Here is a 14,180-nt window from a genome sequence, read left to right as displayed (position 1 = left end):
GTTATGTATTATTGGTCTACAGGTCTATTTTGGTGCCAATACCATGCTTTTTTTTTTTTTTTTTTTTAACTATTGCTCTGTAGTATAGTTTAAGGTCTGGCATAGTGATGCCACCTGCTTCACTCTTCTTGCTAAAGATTGCTTTCGCTATTCTGGGTCTCTTACTTTTCCAGATGAATTTCATGACTGCTTTTTCTATTTTTGTAAGGAATGTCATTGGGATTTTGAATGGAATTGCATAAATCTGTATAGTGCTCTTGGTAGTATGGTCATTTTAACAGTATTAATTCTGCCTATCCAAGAACAGGTAGATCTTTCCATCTTCTAAGGTCTTCTTTAATTTCTTTCTTTAGGGTTCTGTAGTTTTCTTTGTAGAGGTCTTCACCTCTTTCATTAAGTTGTTTTCTAAGTATTTTTTTTTTGAGGCTATATTAAATTGGATAGTTTTCCTCGTTTCCATTTCAGAGGATTTGTCACTGATATACAGAAATGCCTTTGATTTATGGGAGTTGATTTTATCATTTCATTTACTAGTTCTAGAAGTTTTCTGGTGGAATTTTTTGGGTCTTCTAAGTGTAGAATCATATCATCTGCAAATAGTAATAATTTGAGTTCTTCTTTTCCTAGCCATATCCCTTTAATTTCTTTCATCTTTGTAATTGCTCTGACTAGATTTTAAGAACTATGTTAAACAGAAATGGTGAAAGAGGGCATCTCTGTCTTATTTCCGTCTTTAGAGAGAATGCCTTCAATTTTTATCCATTTAGAATGATGTTGGCCTGGGGCTTAGCCTGGATAGCTTTTATGATTTGAGATATGTTCCTGTTATCCCTATTTTTCTAGTGTTTTGAACATGAAGGGCTGCTGTATTTTGTCTAATGCTTTTCTGCGTCTATTGGGAAGATCATATGTTTCTTATTGTTAAATTTATTGATATGATGAATTACATTTATTGATTTCCATCTGTTGAACCAACCTTGCATCCCTGGGATAAACCCTACTTGGTCATGGTGCATTATCTTTTTGATATGTTTTTTTGTATTCTATTTGCCAGAATTTCATTGAGAATTTTTGCCTCTATGTTCATTAGAGATATTGGTCTGAAGTATTTTCTTTTTCTTTGTTGTGTTGGGATCAGGGTGATATTGGCCTTATAAGATGAGTTTGGAAGTGTTCCCCATTTTTCTATTTCATGAAATAATTTGAGGAGTATTGGTGTTAGTTCTTCTTTAAAGGTTTTGTAGAACTCAGCTTTGTGTCCATTTGGTCCTGGGCTTTCCTTGGTTGGTAAGCTTCTACTTCCTTTCTTGAAATTGATCTGTTTCAATTTTGTATATCATCCTGATTCAATTTGAGCAAATCATATGACTCTAGAAAAATTTTAATGCCTTAAATATTTTCTATTTTATTGGAGTACAAGTTTTCAAAATAATTTCTAATTATCTTCTGTATTTCTGTAGTGTCCATTGTGATATTTCCTTTTTCATCACATATGTTAGTAATTTGAGTTTTCTTTTCTTTTTCTAGGGCTTTGAGATGTAATGTTAGGTCATTTATTTGTTGATTTTTTTCTTCTTTTAGGGAATGAACTCGATACAATGAACTTTCTTCTTAGTACTGCCTTCATAGTGTCCCAGAGATTTTGATATGTTGTATCAGTGTTCTGATTAAAAATTCTAAGAATTTTTTAATCTCCTTCTTGATGTCTTTTGCAACCCATTGTTCATTTAGTAGCATTATTTAGTCTTCAGGTGTTGGAGTAGCTTTTATTTTTTATTTTATCATTGATTTCTAATTTGATTCTATTATGATCTGATAAAATGCAGGGTAGTATCTCTACTTTTTTGTATTTGCTAAGAGTTGCTTTGTGGAATAATCTATTTTAGAGAAGAAGCCATGTGCTGCTGAGAAGAAAGTGTATTCACTTGTTGAAGGATGAAATATTCTATATATCTCAGTTAAATCTAAGTTATTGATTGTATTATTGAGTTCTATAGTTTCCCTGTTTAGCTTTTGTTTGGAAGATCTATCCAGTGGTGAAAGAGGTGTGTTAAAGTCACCCAGAATTGTTCTCTTGTGGTCTATTTGACTCTTAAACTTGAAAAGAATTTGTCTGATGAACATAGATGCTCTATTGTTTGAGACATATATATTTATAGTTGTGGTCTTGTTGGTGCATGGTCCCCTGAGCAGTATGTAATGTCCTTCTTTATCTTTTTAAATTAACTTTACCTTAAAGTCTACTTTATTTGATATGAGGATGGAAACCCCTGCTTGCCTCCATAGTCCATGTGAGTGGTATGACTTTTCCCAACTTTGACCTTCAGTCTGTGGATATCTTTTCCTATGAGATGAGTCTTTTTGAGGCAGCATATTTTTTTTTTATCCCATCGGCTAGTCTATGTCTTTTGATTGGTGAATTTAGGCCATTAACATTCAGGGTTATTATTTAGACATGATTTGTATTCCTGGTCATATTTGTTTATTTTTGATATTTAACTTGACTTGATTTCTTCTTTGAATAATTTTTCCTTTAGTGTAATATCTCCCTTTGCTGATTTTCATTGTTGTTTTTTGGTTCCTCCTCATGGAATATTTTGCCAAAGATGTTCTGTAGTGCAGGCTTTCTAGTTGTAAATTCTTTTAACTTTTGTTTATCATGGAAGGTTTTTATTTCATCTTCAAATCTAAAGCTTAATTTTTCTGGATGCAAGTTGGCATCCATTTTCTTTCAGAGCTTGATGTATGTTGTTCCAGGATCTTTTAGCTTTCAGGGTCTGGGCTGAAAAATTTGTACACAATATAATTGGTTTCCTCCTCTATGTAAGCTGATTTCTTTCTTTTGTGGCTTTTAAAATTCTGTCCTTATTCTGTGTGCTAGACATTTTCATTATAATGTGCCTTCGTGTGCATCTTTGTACATTTGGCATCCTGTAAGCATCTTGTATTTGGTTTTCTAATTCATTTTTCATGTTTGGAAAATGTTCTGATATTATTTTATTGAATAGATTGTTCTTTCCTTTGGTTTGGAACTCTATGACTTCCTCTATCCCAACAACTCTTAAATTTGGTCTTTTTATGCTATCCTATGTTTCTTGAATGTTCTGCTCATGGTTTCTTACCATGTTCACTGTGTGGTCTATATTCTTTTCAAGATTATATATTTTGTCTTCTTTGTCTGAGGTCCTGTCTTCCAAGTGGTATAATCTGTTGGTGATGCTTCCAATTGAACTTTTAATTTGGTTTATTGTTTCTTTTATTTTAAGGACTTCTGTGTTTATGTGAACCTCTGTATCCGTATTGAAGTAATTTTTTGCTTCCTATATTTGTTATGTAGCTCTTTATTCAAATGTTTTTTTGCCGTCTGTATTTGCTATTTTTTATCATCCTTTAGTTCACAGAACATTTTAATTATATACATCCTGAACTCCTTCTCTGTCATTTCTTCTGTTGTGCTGGCCATGGGTTTTAATTATGTGGTATCTTGGTTTGTTTGGGGCACTTTTTTCTCTTGTCTTTTTATGTTTTTCCTGTATCTTCCCTTCTAGCACTGTGGATCTGAGGCATTACCATTCTACCCTATAGGCTTATAGTGCCCCTGCAGGGTGCCAATACCTCTCCTTTAGGGGGAAGGACAATGTTAACAGATCCCAGTATATACAATATACAACCTTATTCCAAATAGTTGCTATTAAGACATTTACAGTTTGGTTATAATATACAGAAATGGTGAATTCAATTATTATCTACAATACAAACAGTAGGTTTGCAAAAGGATTTATAGTTTCTGATGGTGGACAAAGAACAGGGGCTGAGGTGTTGGATGGTATGCTGAGGAGGTAGGAGGTGAGGATATAGAATTGTTATATCTTCAGAAGTGTGAAAGAGGAATCTAAAGAAGAAAGTTAGTAGCAGGAGAAGAGAGAGGAAGTAATTTTGAGTAGACAAGTAAGCAGGAAGACAGTAGAGTACATACAATAAACACACATAAATATTAAGAAAAATAAAAAATGTAAAAATAGGAGAAATTAAGAGAATATAGAACACAACTGTAATATACTATTCAGACACCCCAGTATCCTAATTCATGCAAAGTACTTGGTTTCATATATGTTGGGGATGTGAGGGTGTGAGAACAGAGAAAAAAGAATCTTGAAGAAATAAGGATTGTTTAGGTTGGAGATCAGTATCTTTCCTGCTTCCCTTCTTATCTTATGTGCTCATCTGTTGTTAGCTAGTATCTCTGCCCTCAGGAAGGTGCAGGTTACCAGGGTGGGGGTGTTGGTCTTGTGTGCAAGGCACCAGGAAGTGGGGTATGTCACCCACCATGGGGGACTGCCCCTCAAGGATCTCCTTTGGGGCCCGCTGGTGTGATGTGCATGCCTGGTCTTATCTCCTTATCTCACTTGTAGACATCACAGTTCCTTGTCTCTCTACATTATTCTCTAAACTGCATTATACTCCCCCTCCCCCTATTACTTCCTAATCAGGGACCTTTCTCTCCAGAGGTCTTGTGTGTTGTGCTCTGAGGGGCTGGGCACCTGTAGCAGAGGGCTGTTTTGTGTTGGGCAGTCTCTGGGCTGGGTTAGCAGCTGCAGGGGAGAAGGGGGAGTTAGAAACAATGGGTACCTGGCCAGCCGGTGTTCCAAACTGGGAGTTCACCAAACAAGTTGGTGATGAAAGTGACCGAAGATGGAGGTGGCTATCTTCAGCCATGGGGTGTCAAGTCGGGTGTGGGGAGCTGGGCAATGGTGCTGGGTGATGTGTTCAGAGGTGAACCCTGTGGTAGAGCTGTGTGATGTCTTCAGAGCCTGTGTGATGTCCCCAGGTGCAGGCAGGCTACCACATGTCGAGGACTAAGGCAGTTGCTTCAGAGTCCCAAGATGGAGGCAACGGGGGGAGCCCCACGTTGGTAGAGGGGGGTCTACACAGGAGTGGTGGTTGGTGGGTAGCTGCCAGGTGTCCTTCATGGGATCAGCATCCTGGATTTCTGCCCAGGTGGGTGGCCCAGAGTTCTGTACAGGTGCTCATGCTGGTGGTCTGACTCAGGCACCTGGTAGTCCTGCATGGGTGAGTAGTCAGGGGTCCTACTCTGACACTGAGACCTACAGCCCTGCCCAGGCACAGCGACCATGATTCCTGTGCAGTTACCGCTACTTGTATCCCAGGTCGTGGAGCAACACAGAGTGCTGCCTCCCTCTGGCCCCACATCTTGGATCTGAGCTTTTTTTTTTTTTTTTTTTTTTCCCCTTGGTGCTGCAAACAAAAGAACTGACAAGAGCAATTTTAAGGAGCGATAGTTCATCTGGGGGCTCACGGTTTCAGAGGAGTCAATCCACAGATGGCTAACCCCCTTCATTGGGGCCTAAGCAGAATACCGTGGTGGAAGTCTGTGGCTAAGGAAAGCAGCAGGGGGCAGAGTACCAGGAATCGGAGAAGGAGAGGTAAAGACTTCTCTCACCAAGGACAAATATACAACCCAAAGGCACACCCTCCATGTCCACCTCCTCTAGCCACACCTTGCCTGCCTAAGTTACCTGTGAATCTCCATCAGGAGTTAATACATTGATTAAGGTAAGAGTCTCATAACCCAGTCATTTTATTTCTAAACTATTTTTTTGCATTGCCTCACATATAATTTTTTTGGGGGGGACATTTCATTCTAAACCATAAGAAGGTCTTATTTATACATCAAGTATATTATGCAAATCAGAATGGAATTGTTACCAGTAAAAAAAAATGATGGTCAATTTTAACAATAAATTGAATGCTAACATTGATCATTAAGGTATTGCTTTCTTTTGCCTATTCAAGAAAATCTTTAGGCCATATATTTGAGGATAGAGACTTCATTTTCTTATCAGGAAGCATTAAAATATTTTGTGAGCTGAGGTCAGAGCCTGTGCCATAATTAATGAACAATTTTCACGTTAAACTAGTGTTGCAAAGATTCAAATTTCTTTTGAAAAGACAGAATCAAAGTGATCAGCACTTATGAATAATTAGCTTTTATACATCACAGTAATGCCAGAATGCTCATATATGGGAAAGAACTGTTTCTAATTCTGACAGAGTGACATCTACATCATTGGTCATGCATTGCAATTCAGTTCTACAAGAATTTTCTACAGGGAAGATGGCAAAGCTTCTTTCTTTTCTGACAAATACATAGATGGTTATGATAGCTTGGTTGCCATCAGTGCAGAAATGGCAAGTCCTTTTTGTTGTTTTGTTTCTAGTTTTTATACTTATTGGAGTTCCATCAGCACTGGGAAGGCTGTTTTTTACAGAAGATTCTACAGATCAAAATCAAAACCATGAGGCCAAAGATCTCCAAGCTTTATTAAGCCAAAGCATTGCATGTTCTCTGCTGGACACTCAGCAGCTTTCCACCGAAGGAATGAGAAAGAGTACCCTGTCCTCGAGAGCTGGGCCCCACCTGCAGCGTGGAACTTCAGCAGGTCCTGTACATTCTCAAGAGTCCCACCTTCTCTCAGCTAATTTTCTTACCCTTAGTATGCACACTTAGAAAAATGCTTAGCTCCTACCAACATCTGAGTACATCTCCAGCACTCAGAAATCTGTGAGTGATCTCATGACCACAGCACAAGTGATAGCCAAATGATGGACAGGTAATTGGAGAAGGCAAATCATTATAATGCAATATGATCCAACTTGTCTGAAAATTTTAACAGCGTTTTACCAAACCACCTGTGGCAGCAAAAATGAAATGTTATCTTCCCCCAAAGTATGAGAATGGCTATCATGGAAGGTGTGGAAAATTAACGGCAGTGCCAGCATTAGAAATGAGGTAGTCATGAATATGTGCAAGATATGAACAGAAAAAGATCATAAAATATGATCTAGGCATCCATAATTCTATAGTTGGATTCCTGAAAGACTTGTTACCAAAAGTTCTCTCTCATTTGGGAAAGCTGGAAGTTGTCACCTTCACAGATGAAGAGAGTAGAATGGAGGTCACTAGAGACTAGGAAGGGTAGGAGGAGGCAGGGAGAGAAGGAGGTTGAAAGACACTTCCCAAAATAGGGAGGAGTGGTTTCTAGTGTTCTGTAGCACATGGATGTAACCGTTAGCAGCAGACAGACCGCATTCAGAATGAAATAGGCCAAAAGCCAATGTTATGGTTTGGATGTGAGGTGCCCCCCAAAAGCTCACGTGTGAGACAATGCAAGAAGTTTCAGAGGAGAAATGATGGGATTGTGAGAGCCTTAACCCAAATCAGCACATTGATCCCTGATGGGATTAACCGAGTGGTGACTGGAGGCAGGGGGGTGTGGCTGGAGGAGGTGGTTCATTGGGGGCGTGGCTATGGGGTGTATATTTTGTATCTGGAGCTGGAGTCTCTTTCTCTGCTTCTTGGTCACCCTGATGTGAGCTGCGTTCCTCTGCCACCCTCTCCAACGTGATGTTCAGCCAAGGAATGGAGCTGGCCTTCTGGACTAAGACCTCCAAAACCGTGAGCCCTCAAATAAACTTGTCCTCCCTGCCGTTGTGCTGGTCAGATCCTTTAGTCACAGCAGCAAACAAGCTGACGGAAACAATCAACATGTATAAACACCTACCACCACAGCTGGGAGATTGGTAATTCTCTGCAACCAGCTTTAGGACTGTGTTCATCGGAAATACTGTGACAGACAACCTAACTTTTTGATGAGATCGGTCAAAACTGTGATGGGTCACCACTGTATATTCAGTCACCCAAGATGCTGAGATTCTTGTGACATTTTACCTTTCATAAATGCAGATGTCCAAAAGGGACATTTTACCACTTATTTATTTATTTATTTATTTATTTATTTTTTATTGGTTATTCAAAACATTACAAAGATTGCAGAATCACATCGGTTACACATCCACATTTTTACATAATACCATAGAGGATAGGAAAGGTAGCAGAATACAACATTTTACCACTTATTGAGGGAGTTTCAATGTTCTCACGTATATGCATCTACAAAGTTAACACTGTGATGATGACCTTCCAAATTTTCTATTTTAATTGATTTTTTAAATTTAGATATGACAGCAGAATGCATTACAATTCTAATTACACATGTATAGCACAATTTTTCATATCTCTGGTTGTATACAAATTATATTCACACCAACTCATGTCTTCATACGTGTACTTTGGATAATAATGTCCATCACATTCCACCATCATTTCTAATCCCATGCCCTCTGCCTTTCCTCCCACCCCTCTGCCCTATCTAGAGTTTGTCTATTCCTCCCATACTCCCTCTCCCTATCCCACTATGAATCAGTCTCCTTATATCAGAGAAAATATTCGGCATTTGTTTTTTGGGGATTGGCTAACTTCACTTAGCATTATCTTCTCGAACTCAATCCATTTACCTGCAAAGACCATGATTTTATTCTCTCTTATTGCTGAGTAATATTCCAATGTGTATATATGCCACACTTTCTTTATCCATTCATCTATTGAAGGGCATCTAGGTTGGTTCCACAGTTTAGCTATTGTGAATTGAGCTGCTATAAACAGTGATGTGGCTGTGTCCCTGTAGTACGCTGTTTTTAAGTCCTTTGGGTATAGACCAAGGAGAGGGATAGCTAATGGCCTTCCAAGTTTTCAAAAAAATAAAAAATAAAAATTCATGAAACAAATTAGAACTCTCCAAAAGCCTTCATACTTTCAGTGTGGGAATTCATTTTAGTCAGTTTCCTTTTTTTTTTTTTTTTTCTGCTGTGACCAAATGACCTGAAAAGAACAATTAGAAGAGGAAAAGTTTATTTGGGGGCTCATGGTTTCAGAGCCCTTAGATAGCTGGATCCATTTCTTGGGGCTTGAGGTAAGGCAAGACATCAGGGCATAAGAGTGTGGTGGTGGAGGAAAACAGGATCCTGATGATCAGAAGCAGAGAGAGGCTCTGCTGAACAAGAACAAAATATAAACCCCAAATGCATACCCCCAGGGAACCCACCTTTTCCAGTCACATCCTTACCTGCCTACAGTCACCACCAACTTAAACATGATCAGGGATTAATGCACTGGTTAGGCCAAACTCCCTATAATCCAATCATTTCATCTCTAAACTTTCTTGCATGGCCTTGCATGAGCTTTGGGGGACACTTAATATCTAAACCATAACAGAATCAATGTGATGAAGATATTTACAGCACAGCAAATTATAAAAAGAGAATGTGGGTAATTTAAATTAGTAGCAAAATATCTTTAAAAAAGACAAAAAGAGGGGCTGGGGTTGTGGCTCAGTGGTAGAGCACTTGCCTAGCACATGTGAGGCCCTGGGTTCGATCCTCAGCACCACATAAAAATAAATAAATAAAATAAAGATATTGTGCCCAACTACAACTAAAAAAAAAAAATTAAAAAAAGACAAAAAGAACACAACAAAAAAACAACAAAACTAAAAAGCAAATTCAAAATATGAAACAGTATATTGCAGGGGTAAGATAAGAGCATTGCATGGTGGGTCTGGACCTGGCCCAGATCTCTGTGTTCACACAATGAACAGCTGCTTTTCTCCTCCCGATGCGGCTGTCTTGGAAGAAGCTTCTCCACCTGTCCACTTGACTCACTAACCTCTGGAAACTTTCTCACAAACACTGCTAGTCACATTGCCACTGTCAAGAGAACAACAGAAAATAGGCTAAACACTTGCAGAGAATTTGGTATTCAACCCGCACATCTACCTTCCTTTTTATTCCTTGCAATAGGAATGACACTTTTGGGGATTTTGACTTTCAGAATGTCACCATTGTAGATTTGAATATTTAGGGATTGTGATTTTCAGGATTTGAGACTTTAGGAATTTCAACATTTGGGATTATGGCATTGAGATTGTGTCTTTTTGAGAAAATGATTGGCACTGCTCTGACACAACATAAAAACACCATAATCATGTGCATTGTTTTTGCCCTTGAAGTACAAAAATATGAAAATATCATTTTAATAAAATATAGCATCAAAATAAATTACAATAGAATTCGCACTTTCCAAAGCTCAACAAAAACCACATTTATACAATTTGATCATTCAGGCTCTGGAAGTAGCCGTGTGGGATTAAGTGGGACATTTCTCCTGTTTGTTTCATGGACATGGTCAATTAACGGGGAACAACAGTAGTTTCTGTAAAGCAAGTTTTAATTTAGAATTAATCTATTTGATAAGCTCTGTTGGTATAATGTTTGATTTAGATATGTGGTATCCCCCCAAAACTCATGTGTGAGAAAATAAAGAATCTTCAGAGGTGAAAAAATTGGGTTATGAGGGAGTCTTAACCTAATTAGTGGATTAATCCACTGATATGACTTAACTGGGTGACTACTGTAGGCAGGTAGGGTGTGGTCAGGAAGCAGGTCACCAGGGTGTGCCTTCGGAGTTTATATTTTGTCCCTGATGAGCAGAGCTGTCCTGCTTCCTGGCTGTCATGTCCTGAGCTGATTTTCTTTCCCTCACCTTTCTGCCATGATGTTCTGCCTCACCTTGGGCCAAGAGCTATGGAGTTGATCAACCATGGACTGAGCCTCTGAAACCAGGAGCCAAAATAAACTTTTTCTTCTCTATGTTGTTCTTGTCAGGTCTTTTGGTCAACATTGAAAGGCTTACTAACACATATTTTAAAAGCTGACACTATAGGAGAAACATTTCGGTGTGGTAAATTGTGTATTTGGGTTTCGGTTTCAATGATAATTGGATGTTTCTATTAGATTATTTTGGCATGTGGATTGACACTTCATAACTAAGTCCTCCATTCTTCCTTCTAGTGGAGTCTTTGATTTCTTGTCTATGATTACACTAGGGCTTGGAAACTACCTGAAGAGACAGGAACTTCACTTTCATATGTTCCAGGGCACTTTGGCTACTGCTAAGTTGACATATCCTAAAATCAAAATGCTGATATTCAACATCCACTATGGTATTCACATGTAATTATATTTATCAATTGCTTCAAAACTTTATTCTCTGCAATAATTTACAATTGACAGTTGTTTTCATAAACTTTGACTCGATTTTTGAGTCAGTCAATTCAGACTCTGTTATGACAAAAATGGCTTGGTATAACAGAGCAATTTGTAACAGGCTAATGAGAAAAGAGGAGAGGCAAATTTGATCTAAGAACGAGGCACTTAAGCCAGAGGAAGTCCAAAGAGCTCCACAAGGAATTATTTTAAACAGGTTTCATGTTAATTTGAATAGGGAAGAGCTGTGAAAGAACCACTAGAGAAATATTTGTTATACTAAATTTAAAAGACCTGTGTTTTATCATTTAGTACTGCATTTATGTACCAACTTCTGTGATGGTTCATTAGCAGTAAGTGTAATGGCACATTTTCAGTGAAGAATTTTCAAAATGACATTTTATAATTTATTTTGGTGTACATTCTCAGACTGGCCCATCAATATACTGGAGTAATATATGTTAAAAGCTCATTATTTGGATCTAGCAAAAAAATTCTCTCTAAAATATTAAACTAGTACCATTAATTTTAATTTTATTAGATAAATAATTTTGGTTTTGACTTTCTTATATTTTATCCATGAGCTATAAATAGATTTACTATTGGTTTTATGCTTATATTTATTGTAGGATACATTATAATAAAAGTAGCATGTCAATACTGGAAACCTGGTAGAATTTTTCCTTCTAAATGTGCTGAGAGCCATTAGCCAAGTAGGTATGACAATTTCCTTGCCAGCGTACCCCATGTTGCTTAGAGGAAGGACTCGTGGTAAAATGGACTTGCCTTGGACATTTTGCAGTGACGCATGTAAGGTGACCTTGCTCAAGGACCAGGGTGGATCTGGGTTTAGGGCGGATCAGGGTTTAGGGCTCTCCTTGGGTTTAGGGCGGTTCCAGGTTTAAGGTATACCCTGCTGGGAATAGGGCGCATCCTGCTGCCTCAGGCGTGCCGGCTCCAGTAGTTCCTGTTGAGTTCTCATGGGATTCAGAGAGTATTTGGGCAGAGAACGTGGATTTCCCCAGAACGTGTTTTGTAGAGTGTTGGTGTGAGTTTGGGAATAAAGAATTGCTGTTTGAATCTACAAAGCTGTGAGTGGCTCGTGATTTTGTTTTATTTTCATGTATTTGTGCCTGAACTAGGATGTAATAGAATATTTTAATGCTTCAAGCTTAATGTTAGGAAATTCCATGCATTGTGTTGCTGTAGTGTCAAGTAATTTTGTCTTGGGAACCACTGTGAGCTGGTTCCTCTAGAATTATATTGGGTGATTTTTAGAAGAAAGACCAGGAAGTTATAGAGACAGGAAAGTGGGCGGTGGCATATCTAGAAAACACTGTTGTTACTTCAATCAATCAATATGTGAATGAAAAGGTCATCTGTGATAAAGTACAAAAGGTATTTGATAGAGTAGTTCTCTGTCTTAAACAATAACCTGCTAAGATGGTCCAAAGTACACTCATTTTAAAAAAAATTTTGCATTTAAATTATTTGGAAAAAGGTATTTTCTAACTTATTACCTATTCAGAAAATCCTTGGAATGGGATTAAATATTTTGAACAGATCTAAGTTGTGAAAGAGGTCTTCAGTTTTTTTCATCCAAAAATAAAAGATTGAGGTCAAAGGATAAAGGACAATATGGTTTGGACTTTAAATGGAGAAAGAACAGAGACAAAGGGAAAATGAGCTGGCATTATATGCCGACATGAATGGCAGTAATTAAGCTCTGCAGTATCATTAGATATGATAACAATAATTTGTAGTCTTTCATGGAGTTTCACATGCGAGGCATACAGAACCACAGGATAGCAGGACCCTTAATATTTTTCATTGTTATTTTTCTAAGGAAATAATGGCATTCAATTGTCATGAAATGGGGAGATGCACAACACAAATTTGGATTCTCATCTCTACAGGAGAAAAGATTGGGTATTTTATGCCTTTTAACCATCTGAGAAATGTATGGCAGCAATAAAATGCTAACAAGGTATTGAGGTGAATATTTCTAAGAGTACAGTATTTAAATTTATAAAAATTAATTTAGCATTATATTAAACATTGAGTTAATGTTCCTACCAACTTAACACCTGAACTGTGACATATTATGCCATAGTGTTAAATCTAATCAGGAATATTTCAATTTTTGATTATGGTAAATCAGTCATTAATTAAATCAAAGTTTCTACTGCTGTGGTTAGTGGAAACTCCTGAATGGATACCTTAGAAACGTATAGTCCATGGCAGGAGATGATAAATATCATAAATTGTTAAATATTGTATTTAAAATCAATATAATGGTCTAACCTAGTGGGTATATGTTTATTTTCTCTCTTGGTCATTCAATTAAAATGAAGATCTCATTTTTATTTAGTTAGGTACTTTATGAGAGTATTCTAACAATTAAATTAGATTTTTTTTCCTTAAAATTATAGCTCTGAGTCTTCAAATGCCCCAGTTGATCATAGTGAATAAATAATTCCAGTTTCAAATTGAATTTCCAAATGCAAATGTTGAAGGAGTTAGATTCTTTAGCATAGTGCTAAGAGATTTCCCAAACATACCAGATGCCGGTGTTTGAGGGCCTGCCTTAGAAAAAGTTGACTGCAGTCTCCCAGGACCTGAAGCAAAGGTGGAGAGTGTCATACATTTAATGGGACTTAAATAGATTGTAAGAGTTACAAAAGGTCATGGAGCTAATTTTACCTTCCTCAAGGATAGTCAGAGAGTGACCTGCCTTGGTTTATGCTCAGCTGGGATTTCTGTTCATCTCATACCATGATTTTCATTGTCTGGCTACTACCAGTTCAGATAATCTTCTGTTGATGTTCTAGCCAGTAAAATACAACAACAGATTTGCCCTGATGTTATCTGGTTCTTACGTTAAATTACTGGATACTCCACTTTTAGCCAAATTTCAAAATTTCTTTCTACCTATATTGATAACCACTCTAAAAAACATGTAAATTAAGTGATACAAAATCCCCATTTCCAAGGTTCTGAGAAGATAATTAGTCTCTTCTTTGAAAATAAAACTTGAACTTCACAGAAGGTCAGAAATAGTTCTAGTATATCCATTGGAGGCTGTTAAACTCAGAATGCCATCCAAAGAGTAGCACGTGTACCTGCTAAACAAGGAGATAGGCTGAATGTGGAACAGAGGACCAGAAATACTTGTGTCTATCTGATTGGGACTTTCAGAGTTTGGGAAGTTCAATCCT

This window comes from Callospermophilus lateralis, chromosome 8, assembly GCF_048772815.1.
Source record: "Callospermophilus lateralis isolate mCalLat2 chromosome 8, mCalLat2.hap1, whole genome shotgun sequence".
Classification (NCBI taxonomy): Eukaryota; Metazoa; Chordata; class Mammalia; order Rodentia; family Sciuridae; genus Callospermophilus; species Callospermophilus lateralis.
This window is presented reverse-complemented; position numbering follows the sequence as displayed.